Source organism: Balaenoptera acutorostrata, chromosome 8 (assembly GCF_949987535.1).
Source record: "Balaenoptera acutorostrata chromosome 8, mBalAcu1.1, whole genome shotgun sequence".
In the NCBI taxonomy this organism is placed as follows: Eukaryota; Metazoa; Chordata; class Mammalia; order Artiodactyla; family Balaenopteridae; genus Balaenoptera; species Balaenoptera acutorostrata.
The window spans coordinates 57,478,081-57,493,466 of record NC_080071.1 but is presented as its reverse complement, the minus strand read 5'-3'; positions in this window follow the sequence as shown (position 1 = coordinate 57,493,466).

Below are 15,386 nucleotides of genomic sequence, written 5' to 3'. Positions count from 1 at the left end.
AGCAATATCATATGATATTTGTCCTTCTCTGCCTGACTTACTTCACTTAGTATGATAATCTCTAGGTCCATTGTCCCTCAAGTCTTGATGCCTCATAACTTCTTCAATGAGATTTTCTATATAGTCTTCAGTGGGAAGGTTGTTCTGATACAATCTAATAACATACCTTGAAAACAAAAGTCTAGGTTTCATTTTACACTTGTATTTTTCTGGAAAGAATAAATATTACAATGCTAAATTCAAATAAGTAAGCTAGAGAAATCTCCATGTTACAATATAAGAGTAGTACCTTCATGCATTACAACCTTTTCCATTACAAATGCACTGTATTTTCCAACCAAGAGTTTTGTTTCATTACTCATAAGAGATAGAAAATTAGATGATGGCAATATTTTCCTTAATAATTAGGATAAATTTTATGTTGACAAATCCTGCGATGGTACTAACATGATTACTGTTACTATTATTTGCAATAAAATAGTTAATATTTCCTGAGGGCTTGCTACATATAAGGAACTATATAAGCTGCATGATCGGTACTTAATTTAGTAAAATCAACTGTACAATAAAAGAAGTTTCTATTGAAGTTATATCAGTGGCCAGTTAACCAGAATGAATTTCCCAAATCAATGTCTCATGTCCCTCTTAACTATTTCAGAAGTAAAATGGTTTAGAAAAAATACAGCTTTCCTCTGTATTTCCTGATTAGTCTATCCAGCTATGAGCCCACAAGCACATTTTCCCCAGTAATTCAATCTGCACGTTGTTAGTTCAATAGCCTAACTCAGCTGCTATATATGTGGTGAAGAGTAATTGACCCTGCCCTATCTATTCACTGCCTTACATGTTCTGAAATTTCTGAGTTAGAACTGCAGAGAGCATTTGTGTTTGGTTCAGCTGTGTACAACTTGCCAAAGTTCCCTGGCATCCTGGGCAAAAGTTCCAGGCTGAGAGATACACAGCTTGAAACTAACTCACTACCTGCTTAGAATGTGACCAGCTATTCTACTGATACTTCATGTGGGAGAGTCTGCATTGTTGACAATGCAAGACAAGGGAGTTGAACAAGTATTAGGCGGATTCTAATTTAGAGACCAAGGCCTCCTAGATGTTGACCTATGCACATGCAACTAGTGTCAATCCTTGGAGTTATGATAAAAGAAAGAGCACTGATGATTCGATACTTTTCATATTCATTAGTTTATCTCCCCTTCCTTAGGACAGGAAGCTGTAAACTAAACCCTTCCCCACCTTCTGGCTCTTAAATAAATACAATGAAAATAAAATTATCTTCAACTCAAATCACACTCTTTCACTTGTTTCAGATAAGATCAAGGTATTTATGACTGCCACTCAAAAAAGAAGCTCTCTTGACTTATGGAAACTCAGCCCATTTAGCCCATGCTAAATACTTCAGCATTAAAAAGCAAGTTTAGAAAGCATCTAAATAGCCAATTTTTTTTTTTTGTTTTTGGTAGTTTCCCTAAACTCTTTGTGGGATTTTTGTCAATTATGTAATGTAATTAAAGTTTACTAGATTTCAACAATCATTAGAACTACTTCAAATATTTCCTAGTATTTTATAGAAAAACTTTCTAAAAGTCCTTTTGAATGGTGAATAAAACATTCTGAATGTCAGCAAGACTAAATTATTCTGGGCAAGAACTATTAGTATATTAAAAATAAGCATTAGAGTTTGGGGAGGAAAATGCATAGGGTGTAACATTTTTCAAGTGGCTACAATGAAGTAAGGGATTTGAAGGCAAAAACAAATCTGGCAAATTATAAGTTAGGGTAGTAATTCAAGGAAGTCATAAAATAGAAGACTTTTATTGCACCATGGAGACAGTTTGGTGCTATTAGTGGATTAAAAAGCATGTGGGACTGTGAGACTGGAAAAGATGGAAGCTTGAAAGACTTGGTGGGTTAAATATTAACAAAGAAAAGATGTTTACTGACAGTTTCTGCAAACACACTCTAATAAATAAGATCCTTCAAGCACTCAAAAATAGAACTGCGCAAAGCCACAAAAATCCATGCTATTGATCTTCCCACCAAACTTGGTCTCCTTCAGCAATGCATGGTTTCACTGTCATCAGAATGTGTGTAAGTGCATGTCCTTTTGAAGAATATTGCCAGAATAAGTCAAAAGCTAGTAAAAATAGTAAAAAAAAAAAAAAAAAAAAATAGACAACGATTTTGCACTTGTCTTTAAAAACTGGCTACAGTGCACTGAAAGCAAGAAAGTGTGGTAGAAATGTGTGAACGTGAGCTTCAAACAGACCTGAGCTTCTCAAGTTGTACAATTTTGTCTCTCTGAGCCTAGATTCCTTTTCTGTAGAATTGAGATCACCATACACACTTCTCAGAGTTGCTTTTCAGTGGTTCTTAAAGTTTAAGGTGCATATTAATATCCTGTGAATCTTACTAAAATGAAAATCCAATTAAGTAAGTCTGGGGTGGAGCCCCAATTCTGAGTTTCTAGCAAGCTCCCAGGTGATGCCTCTGTGGCTGGTCCCAGTAGCCCCCTTTGAGTGTGAGGCTTTCGAAGTCTCAAAGCATTTAGTATACACTTAACTGAACTGCCACTTAATTATAATAACAATACTTTGGGTTTTTTTCCACATTATTTTTTACCAAAATAGTTTACATTACTTTATTTGAGCTTACAAAATAGCCCTTACAAAAAAGATATTGGGTATTTCCATTCCAAGAGGAAACCCAGATACACAATGATGAATGGATGTGTCCAGGGTCTTAAGCAGAGGATAGCACTGGCCCTGTGAGAGCCATTCTTGAGTTTTCAATACACCTGACCAGAATTTCTTGATTTATTCAACTTTTTGGCTGATTATGTAGCCCTTAATTTGATGGAAGAAAGGGAACCAAAAGCCTTGTTCATAAATGCATTACAGAAAAATTGAAGTTTGTTAAAAATGTATAAAAAGTCTAATTTTGGAATAACCACATTTCTAGACATCAGGAAGAGCTTAGGAAAAAACATTTCAAGTCCTGTCCGCCACATATAAATGAAGTCTTTAGAAGACCTCACTCAAGAGTTGTGGCCAAGTTTAAAACAAGTTAACATTAACTGATGCTGAGGTTAACAAGAAAAGTCTTCTGGATTAGTCTTCTAAGGAAAGATAAGCTGTCCTAATAATGACTTGGCAAATTATCTGAGCTGTAGCAGGCTTCAAATGGTCGTATCTTCTACTCTAATGGTTTGGCCAAAGAGAAGGGTCTACAACCACAGACTAGTATCTTTTCATGAATTCTTTTTATCCTATTAGTTTCATTAACACATTTTAGTTCTAAGATTAAGCAGATGCTGCATAAAATGTCCTTTGTACTTTTCATTTCATCTTTTTTTAATGCACATTTTTAGAACTAGGTAAGGATAATAAAAAGAAAGAAGTAAAAATTAATTCTATTTTAATTTTGTATAGTTATTCAAATCAAATATGCTGAATAAATATATCTTGTTTTCTCTAATATGCTAATAAAATTATAATGTATACACCAGTTTCTTATAAAAGAATGAAGAGCTAAATATCCAGTCATGCAACAGAGCTTGGAGACAGGTCGTAATGGCTGGGGGCTGACAATCCCCTTATACCTAGGGTACTGCTTCTTTTTCTTTTTTGCTAAAATCAAACAAGATATAAACTCCAAAAGATTCTCTCTCATTGTAAGATTGAAAATAATAGCACCCTTTCCATCAAAAATTGTAACTGTTTTTGTGGGGGAAAGTTATGCTTTTGAAAGCATCATTTAAAAACTGTTTTTCAGGTGGCAAGACCCATACTCTATCCTTCTGTATTTCCTATCAAAATGTCGGTGAGGCAAGGAAGGAAATTAGACAGTTTATATACACCAGAATCCTAATCATACCTGGGAAGGAACAATGCTATTACCATAGTCATAGTATTTTGGTAAACCTGAAGAATCTGTAGGTCACATGGGCAGAAATAAGCTACCATCTGCTTCTACCAGCAGGTGGATGAGAAAACATACAGTCTTTTTCACTAATTACCTACAACAGCATCTAACTCTAAATATTTTGCATGTAGAGATTTCCATCCTATGTTTATAAATAGAAAAGAAACAGAAAAGACAAAGAAACACTTATTTTAAAGATCTTAATATCTTGTTTGTTAAGCAATTAGTATTTAGGAGAGGGGGTATGTTGACAGCTCTGCAAACAGAAATTTCTGATTCATCTGCTAAAGAGGTACTCACATACCTTGGCAGACTTCCTCACTCTGCTTTGTTTAATGGTTTACCCATATTCCACATAAAATCACCTTGTTTTTCCCAAACCACCTTGGAGATCCATCTTAATAATCTGTTAAGTATTAGAGTAGAGAATATAATCTGTTCACTCCTTGAGTCTTGGGAAATGTCAGTGTAATGTCAAATTTTTTATTTTATTTTATTTTCCTCCTGGAAGCACCTGTGCTATTTAATCATATCCGTAAATAATTACAGATGAAGCAAAAAATCCAATTGTTTTGAATTCCAGGAAAATAAAATATTCTCCAATATTATCCATGCAGTCGATTCCCTACTTCTTTTGCATAGCCATGTCTCACTTTAAGCAGTGCGTGTATGACCGCAAATTTTAGCTACTCACTAAAATCGATCTACTCCCCTTCTTCCTGGGGAGAGCTGAATTACATTTTACAGACGCACTTGAACTTAGACACAGCTATGTGATCGAATTCCAACTAACGGAGTATGAGCAGACATGATATGTATCACTTTCAGGCTTCATCCTTTAGAAACTTTCATGTATGTTCTTCTAGGCTTTATGCTTTTCTGGCTGACCAGGATGGAGGTAATCATGGTGGCGGTGAACTATAGGTGTGGGGGGAAAAGCCAACTATTTAGCTGCCTAAAATGCTTGCCATTTTATCCACTCAGGATTGTCATGTTGCCAAGAAATAAACTTCTATTGTTTTTGAGACATTATACATTTGGAGATTCAGTTGTCATAGCAGTTGGCATTTTTCTATATAATTTCCTATATAATTCAGACAGCATTCTTGAAAAACCTGAAAATCAGCCCATTGTTTTTCTGAATAGTATAATGCTTAATTGACCCAAGATCCTGTCTATTCTCTTTTCAACATATCAGGAATCTTGATAAATTTTTCCCGAAACGTCCATATTAATGATTTATATCCATTCATTCGTTGATGTGTAATATTACTGACACTGAGAAATGGAAGTTCTGGACATAATTTTACTGATCGTGGAAGCAAAAGAAAAGAGAAACAGGTGTTTAGGTTATAGAAACAGAGGAAACAGATTTAGCAAATAAAAGTAGAGGATTTCCAGTTAAATTTGAATTTCAGATAAATGAAAAAAATTTTTAATTATGTCCCACTTTACCACTTATACCACTTTGGGCAATTTATACTAAAAGAAGTGGTCAAAGTTTACCTGAAATTCAAATTTAACAGGGTGTTCTATATTTTGTCTGACAAGTCTAATCAGGATGGCTATAGTCTAAGTATAAATTATTGTCCTGAAAAATCAGGTTGAAATTGATAGAAATAAAGAGAGCAAAACTTTTTAAATAAACTTAAATGATATGGAGGGTAGAAGTAAAATTGTCAACAAACGGATAATAGAACACAGAGAAGAAAATAACAATCGAAAGGGATAAAAATATTTGAATAAATGATAATGGAAACATCACATAAAACATAATAGAAAAACTTCAGAAGACAAGGGATCATAGATTAGTAAAGACATATTGTAGTAAAATTGAAGAACATCAAAGAGAAAGATATTCTAAGAGCTAAGACCTAATTCTAAGAGTAATTTCTAAAAAAACTCGAAAGAAATTCTAAAAGGTCCTAGAGTAGGGGGAAAAAAGGTAGATCATGCACAAATGTAAAAGAATCAGATTTCTAAAAGACAATTGAGGCAAAATAATTCAACATAATCCTTAAAATTGATACAAAGTCATTGGATTCATCAAAAGAATGACACCACCGGTTAGCTTGTCAGGCTCTCATTAATTAGCAAGATAGCCTTTATTCAAGGTTTCATTAATTTATTCAACAAATGTTTAGTAAAGTTTTACAAAATATCTTATGCTAGGCACTGATCCTCCTAAGCGCTTGGAATTTAGATGTAAAAGGTTTGCTTAAATCCCAGTGTATTAAATGTAATAGAAGGCTAACCCAGCATTTCCTGCTGGTTAGAACACCTGGTGCTCAAGGTGCTCCGGCACCTGGTTCCACAGGTGCTCAATAGGTTTTGTTAACTTTTTTTTTTTTTTTAAATAGCCAAATATGTTGGGAAATAGCACATCTTCTTGGAGTGGAGACTAACACTGCATGTTGCACATAAAAGACCAAAAAGTCTAAGAAATCTAACTTTGTTTAACACCTCACTTCTTATTGAATACATTTGACCACAGAATACATTTTCCCCCCAAGAATACCGAGTAACATCTTAAGGAATCCTAGTGATCCGGGGAACCCAGTTTAGAAAGGTTATTGTTTTCATAAAATATATTTTTCTGAAATGTTTCATAATAGTCACTTATTGGATGGAGTACATAAATTACATCAACTATGATATTTAACCCTATTAAAGAAAGGAGATGTACCATCTCTATTCTTCTAATTGTCATTTGTTTAAGCATTTCTCTTATTTCCATAGCTGTTGGCTGTGATTTTGCAAGAACAGCCACAAGAATAAAACACAGTGAAGCAACTAAAGTTGGTGCTGAAATTTATACCCAACAGTATTTAACTGCAGAAGTATTAAAATTACTATGGTACACATGGGGACTCATCGGCCCAGGATTTACTATCATTGATATCACCCCTGAGTAGCTGAGTACATTACAAACACAACACTATAAAGGAGACTGCAATATGGGAACAATGTGCTGGGAAAGCATTTCAGTAAATAAAAACTCAGTAGACTTTATGGCTTTTGGTAATACTTGTCACTTAATTCAGTTTATAAAGATTTGCTTATTAAATTTTGTAGGGCAAAATAACACATCTTCCCGTTTCTAGCAGTGATGTTGACATAGGTTTCAAAAAGCTGCAGCTGCAGTCTTCCTGGACCTCCCTCTCCCACTTTATTACAATACGTGTTGTTCTGAAATTTTCAATTCAGCTATAAACAATCTACTTTATCAACAACATGCTTTTGCACTTTTTGAAATGGTGCTTTGAGGCAGATAAATGAAAATAAGTATGGCAGAGTGCCAATAAAAATTCTGCAAACTGTATCTTTGGTGGAGTACGGACAAAGGCAGCACAACATTATATTTATTTATTTACTGTTGATTCTGAAATCCATTTCTACCCTTACAATAGCTGTTTTGCTTTGTTGGCGATTTGTTCTGATCTTGGCTGACACTTTTAGATAGCAATGGCTCACACACTTCTAATCAATACGAAGAGTTTTTTTTTGGAAATCTGACGCCTTTTCAATTGCTATATGTGTCCACAGGGTAAATAGAAGTTGAATTCTGAAGTTTAGGACACAGTAAACAAAAGTGCTACTTATTGCCTCAAACTCAGCCCATTTCAATGTATAGGACCCCAGATTCTAAACTGAGGTCTATCAGCTCTAAAGCATTTTAATGTAAAGGTAGTTTCATATAAAATATATTTTATATATATATTCCTTTTGTTGCCTATTTTTAATCTGGTATCTCTTTCAATAGCTTTGCTTAATGATCTTTCTTCATGCTTTTAGGATTCTTCACAAACTTTGCTTTAAAAAGATCTGCTAAATGGAACAACAATGAAAAATAAAAGGCATTATATATTTCGTTTCTTTTTATGGCTGAGTAATATTCCATTGTATATATGTGCCACATCTTCTTTATCCATTCATCTGTCAATGGACACTTAGGTTGCTTCCATGTTCTGGCTACTGTAAATAGAGCTGAAATGAACATTGTGGTACATGACTCTTTTTGAATTATGGTTTTCTCAGGGTATATGCCCAGTAGTGGGATTGCTGGGTCATATGGTAGTTCTATTTTTAGTTTTTTGAGGAACCTCCATACTGTTCTCCATAGTGGCTGTATCAATTTACATTCCCACCAACAGTGCAAGAGTGTTCCCTTTTCTCCACACCCTCTCCGGCATTTATCGTTTGTAGATTTTTTGATGATGGCCATTCTGACCAGTGTGAGGTGATACCTCATTGTAGTTTTGATTTGCATTTCTCTAATGATTAGTGATGTTGAGCATCCTTTCATGTGTTTGTTGACAATCTGTATATCTTCTTTGGAGGAGTTATTTGTAGTGAGGTGGATGGACCTAGAGTCTGTCATACAGAGTGAAGTAAGTCAGAAACAGGAAAACAAATACTGTATGCTAACACATATATATGGAATCTAAAAAAATAAAATAAAATAAATGGTTCTGAAGAACCTAGGGGCAGGACAGGAATAAAGACGTAGATGTAGAGAATGGACTTGAGGACATGGGGAGGGGGAAGAGTAAGCTGGGATGAAGTAAGAGAGTGGCATGGACATATATACACTACCAAATGTAAAATAGATAGCTAGTGGGAAGCAGCCGCATAGCACAAGGAGATCAGCTCCGTGCTTTGTGACCATCTAGAGGGGTGGGATAGGGAGGGTGGGAGGGAGACACAAGAGGGAGGGGATATGGGTGCATAAGTATACGTATTCACTTTGTTATACAGCAGCAACTAACACAACAATGTAAAGCAATTATACTCCAATAAAGATGTTTAAAAAAATGGCATTATATATTGTGAAAGAAAAGAGACTGTGAAATTGAATTTCTCAGCTTCATATTGGTTTGGGTTATGAGAACTTCAAATTCCAGTTTAATTCTCTGTAAGTAAATTTTAATTTTATGCACACTAATTAAAGATTTGCTATTTGCTATTAGTTTGGAAATACCCAATTACAAAGTACATTTGAACTTCATGGGCTTTCAATTCTAAAAGGAAGTCCTTGGGGATCCCCTCTTAGTAATTAATAATTTTATTGAGTTTGGGGTCAAATCAAATATGTCCATGATCCAGAGTCCTCCACGAACCTAGCAACATTTTATTTATTCTTTTCAATTATAATTAAAGTGACTTGTTTAATAAGCTAAGAGGAAAAATTGAAGTTGAGGCAGGCCATGAAGATTTAACAATAAAAAATAAATTTCAAATGGACTCAATATAAATGCTTGCATGCAATAAAAAATAGTGAATTCTGTTTTATCTGTGTTTGTCTTTAGTTTATATTGAATGAAATATGAAGAATATTCATTCCAAAAAATCTATAAATTTAGCAGTCTAAAATTTACTGGTCATTTAATTTTAGTTACAAATCCAACTCCAAAATTATTTGATATTTTATGGCATAGCTAAATTTATTTGAAATTAAATGTAAAAAGTAAGTCTTTAACATATTTTCCCTGTCCCTATCAACAAGAAATAAATGCTCATCTCATGGGGAATGTCTAGAAATTAAAATATTCTTGAGTATTGATTTAATGGTTGTAATAGTTTTATGTAGTCTGTTGCAATATATATTTTTAATTATAAATTTAGAAATTATTATACATTAAAGTATACAGCTCCAGGGGTTATATATTAATAAAGTTGATATATCAGCACATTTTACATTAGAACTCACAAATTAAGAAATAGAATCATAAAATACTCCTATGTAGGAAAATGAATACCAGTGATGAATAATTCTAAGCAGCATATTCACGACATTTCAAAAATAAAGTAAATTTGGACACATTGCTATGACATCTACACTCCCATCATACTTGGCTTCCAAATCAAAATTGGATTAGAGCCATTCTACTTTGTACTTGAATACAAAGAGCAAATAAGAGAATTCTGGGAAAGCACAAACAGGGAGCTGAATTTCTCAACCACATTAGGAGTAGAATTAAGGTTCATTTCAACCCATATACACACACACACAACAAAAGGATTAACTAAGGGAAAGAGAAATTGGCTTGTTATGGATAACAAATGGCAAAGTTATCTCCAGACTGTTCCATAGCCTGTCTACATCAGCCCTCACTTTTAAAATTCACCCACCCTCACTACCTCGTACTTACCTCTGAGGCATTCAGCAAGAACTTTGGCACTTGGTTTGTGTTTTTCCCCTCCACCTCATCTTCTGCAACCACCACAGTTGACAATGCAACAAACACCCACCCAAGTCAAAGGATTTTGTAGATTTTTAGCATGTAAATTATAGGGACATGTTGATAGGACAAAAAGTGTGACATTCGCCACCAACCTCTGTGTACCAAAATCCAACCACATGGTACTTCTCACCATTTCCTGCATATGCTTTGACTGTTTCATGATTCTACCCTTTGCCTACATACTCTGCTCTGGTTATCCTGAATGACCTTCCCTTAGACTCAGTTTGTGTAAAACTCCTGCTTATTCAAGGCGCAGGTGATCTTTGCCTTTTCAATAAAACCTTTCCCAGCTCCGGGAGGCAGAACAACTGCACTTCACCCAGTTCTGTAATTATCTGTCTACGTAAATAATATCTCACTCAACTTTGAATGTTTTGAGGAGAGGAACCATGCTTTATTCAGCTTTCAGCAGTATGGTTTACTGAATGTCACTGCATGAGTAACAGGATAAAAACGAGGATTCGATTACAACTCAGCAACTCTCTATTTAACACACGCAGAACACAAGAATGACGTTGTGTTAGGGCTATGGGACATACAAGTTAAACAAGACATGGAACTAGTCCTCTAAGAGCTCGCAAGAAGGCGCTTCCTTCTGTAAGGCAGAGGTAGGACAGATCACGATAAATTCTGTGACAGGTACTTGGACCCACCAAGTACCTGTCACAGAATTTATGTGCAGAGTGATGTAAAGGATTTTATATCAGGCACAGAGAAAAGCACAGACCATCATGATCATCATCACTGCTATTTTATTGAGAACTTACACTGTGCTAAGTACGTTAAAAACATTCCTTTTAATGGACTTAGAGATTATCATACTAAGTGCAGTAAGTCCGACAGAGAAAGACAAAAGCCATATGATATCACTTATATGTGGAATCTAAAATATGACACAAATGAACTTATCTACGAAACAGAAACAGACTCACAGACGTAGAGAACAGACTTGTGGTTGCCGAGGGGGAGGGGGGAGGAGGAGGGAAGGATTGGGAGTTTGGGTTTAGCAGATGCAAACTATTATACATAGAATGGATAACCAACAAAGTCCTACTGTATAGCACAGGGAACTATATTCAATATCCTGTGATAAACCATAATGGAAAAGAATATAAAAAAGAATGTATACATATGTATAACTGAATCACTTTGCTGTACAGCAGAAAGTAACACAGCATTGTAAATCAACTATACTTCAATAAAAAAAATTTTAATCATCAGAAAACAGTATAATGTAGAAAATATCGTTATCGCCTTTTTATATATGACTGAGAGGGGTTAAGCTGCTTGCCTGTCCACATACCCTGTAAATCACATACTTAGGATTTGAGCACAGACTCTGAATCCCACACACTCTTAATCTTTTTGAGGTCAAAGCACTTCATACAAAATACACTTTGTCTTAAAGGTACTTTCTAATGCACTTCTTAGTAGGAAACTCTGGCACAATTTTTATCTGAATAACATTCAATCCTTCAGGTCGACTCTGGGCCAAAGAGGTTAATTAACAAATTCAATATGGTGACACCTCAGCACAAATGTTCATAGAATGAGTCTATTCCCTCTTCTAGGGCTTGACCACACTCTGTTTAAATAACTTAACTAGCAATTTGAACATCTGGTGTGTTTATTGACTCTCTCAGCATTTTAGCGTCGGATCCTAAAATAGGGAATTTTCAGTTCCTACTTTCTCAATCTTATGCTTTTTAACACTGAGAAACTGATGCCATATCCTGAAAACTACATCCTGTAAATACCCAAAAGTGGCTGCTTTGCTAGAAGTAGCAGGAGTAGTGGTACTATTACACAGATGTGCACATTTTTTAAACTTTTAGAAAAGCTACCACACAATTGCTTTTCAACAAGGCCCCCTTGTGAGAGAGAAAACAGCCTGGATGTGTACTGTTTAATATGGAATTGGATTTTCTATGGTATGTACACATGGGAAATATCATTTGAGGGGTAAAAGACATGGGCAAGAGGAGCTGTAAGTTGAGGGGTACGTATAATTGATGGATGAACTCTGCAAAAAAAAGTTCAAATATGTGAAATGTGACTTTGTAAGAATGACAAGGTCAGAGACACTGAAGGCAGTATCCTTCAGCTCGGAAGGAAGGAAGGAAGGAAGGGAGGAAGGGAGGGAGGGAGGGGAGGGAGGGAGGGAGGAAGGAAGGAAGGAAGGAAGGAAGGGAGGAAGGGAGGAAGGAAGGAAGGACGGAAGGAAGGAAGGAAGGAAAGAAGGAAGGAAAGAAGGAAGGAAAGAAGGAAGGAAGGGCTCACTGCAGGAGAGAATCACTCAGGGACACCCAACATGACCCATCCTTTGCCCTGGGTTTGCTCTAGATTCCAGGTTGGGTCTCCTCCCTCTCACCCTCTGTGTCTACCTTTTTCCCATCTAGGTGCCATCTCTCTCCTAGACACATTCTAGGAGAAAGACAAAAGCAAGCCTGAACTTTGCAGCCTGTAAATGAGCTCCCTGTGGCGGAGCTATTTAATGCAAATGAATAACCAGCAAGGCCCAGGAAAGCCGAGCAGAACGCAGCCTGGGAGGCCCCCTCTCGCCACTCGCAGGTGGCACACCCATTGGCACTAATACGGCTCAAGCATTCATACTGAGGGGCTGCAAACCCCTGGGCAGAGACAGGCAGTATACACACTAGACATGGAAAATGTATGAGCAAAAAAAGATTAACTGACAAAAAGTTAATTAAAACTGCTCTGATTATGAGGTAGAATTTAACAATTACTCTAAAAAATGCAGTGTGACACAGTGCAGCGCTGCAGCTGAATTAATCATGAATGAGGAGAGCGATGTTTCATTTTTGTGTGCATGAGAAAAACACTCGACAGACTTGACAATTAGAGCAGGGCAACAACATTGCGTGGTACAATGCGAGGCGGCTTTTCCCAGTGGTTTTTTGGGAGGGAACCAAGCAGATGTGCTCACATATTTACAAATGCACAATATTCTCAGGTTCTTCAGCTGCCCGCCCTGCTGATTTCACAAGAAGTCGCCTTCAATCTGGAGGCCGCTGCGGGAGTCACACGTGCTATATCTCCCCGCTCAAGGAGCGGCTCAGCCAAGGTCCCCCGGCTTCCAATACGTGCACTCATCCAAAGAGCAAAGCAGCCCAGCAGGTGACAAAGGGCCAGAGCTCTTTCAAACACTCAGCTTCCAGGATTCACTTTGCCCCATAAAGTGGACGGTGTATGCAATCACATGGGTAAGGCAGGGGCTGAGCTGAAGTTGCCCCAACCGCCTGCCTGTTTAGTAACTGCTCTCAATGAGCATTTCCCAAACCCAACCCAGCTCTGTAACAAGAGCTTCTCCTATAGCTGTGAAGTAGCCTTGAAGGACCACAAAACACCTACCAGCAAGACCCTAGATGAATGCTTTACATCTTGGATTCCAGGTTGTCAGCCTAGATATTTACGAGAGAGAAGACTTGCAATTACTAGTATTTTATTGCTACTAGTAGGCATATTATTCCTATGGTCTTTTTTTCTTCTTGTAATTTTATGGATATAATTTACATACCAAACAATTCACTCATTTAAACTGTATAATTCAACAGTTTTTCGTATATTCACAGCATTGTACAACCATCACCACGATCAATTTTAGAAACCCCATACCCTTTAGCTATCGTCGTTCAATTCTCCTTTTCCTGCCAGTCTGAGGCAACCACTAACCTTCTTTCTGTTTCTATAGATTCACCTATTCTGGATATTTCATAAATGGAATCATATAATATGTGGTCTTTTGTGTGTCTGGCTTCTTTCACTTAGCATACTGTTTTCAAGGTTCATTTATTGTCTTACTTAGACTGCCGGGGCTGCTATAACAAAGGTAGCATATTAGGTAGCTCATAAACAATAGAAATTTATTTCTCACAGTCCTGGAAGCTGGAAATCTGAGATCAGGATACCAGCAAAGTTGGGTGGGGGCCGTCTTTTGGGCTGCAGACTTCTCATTGTATCCTTACAAGGTAGTAGGGAGCTCTGAGGGATTTCTTTTATACTAATCCCATTCATGAGGGCTTCATCCTCATGACCTAATCACCACCTATTAATATCATCACTTTCGGAACTTAGAATTTCAACATGTGAATTTCGAGGGGACACAAATATTCATTCAGACCATAGCGCCCATGCTGTAGAATGTATCAGTATTTCGTTTATTTTTATGGCTGAAAAATATTCCATTATACGGGTATACCACATTTTGTTTATCCATTCATCCATAATGACTGTTTCTATTTTTTGGTCATTATGAATATAATGCTGCTAGGAACACTCATGTCCAAGTTTTCATGTGGACATATGTTTTCATTTCTCTTGGGTATATACCTAGAAGTAGAATTGCTGATCAAACAGTAACTCTATGTTTGGCTTTTGAGGAATTTCCAGACAATTTGCCAAAGCAGTTGTACTGTTTTACATTCCCACCAGCAGAGTATGAGGTTCTGATTTCCACATCCTCACTAACACTATATCTTTTTTATTAAAGCCATCCTAGCAGGTGTGAAATGCTATCTCATTGTGGTTTGGATTTGTATGTATTTCCCTGATGACTAATGATGTTGAGCATCTTTTGATGTGCTTAGTGAGCATTTTTATATCTTCTTTACAAAAATGTCCATTCAGATCCCTTTCCCATTTTGTAATTGCTGTTTGTAATTTGTTATATGTCCTTTCACTATTGACTTGTAAGTGTTCTTTGTATATTCTAGATACAAGTCTCTTATCAGATATATAATTTGCAAATATCTTTTCCTATTCCTTGGGTTGTGTTTTCACTTTCTTGAGAATGTCCTTTGAAGCATACAAGATTTTAAATGTGATGAAGTCCAATTTATCTATTTTTAGTTTTGTTGCTTGTGCTTCTGATGTCATATCTGAGAAACCATTGCCAAATTCAAAGATTTACTCCTCTATCTTCTTCTAAGAGTTTTATAGTTTTAGTGATTACATTTAGTTTTTTAACCATTTTGAGTTAATTTTTAAATATGGTGTGAGGCAAGGGATTAACTTGTTGAAAGATCATGAACATTTAAAAAATTACCTCTAATGTCTCCTCTAATTCAAGTCTTCATCATTTCATACCAGTATTTTTTTTTTTTTTTCGTCTGGGGGTAGAACACAGAAAGACTCTCAGTGGTGCTGTAGGAACCAGTATGTACCCACCCCATTTTAACCTGC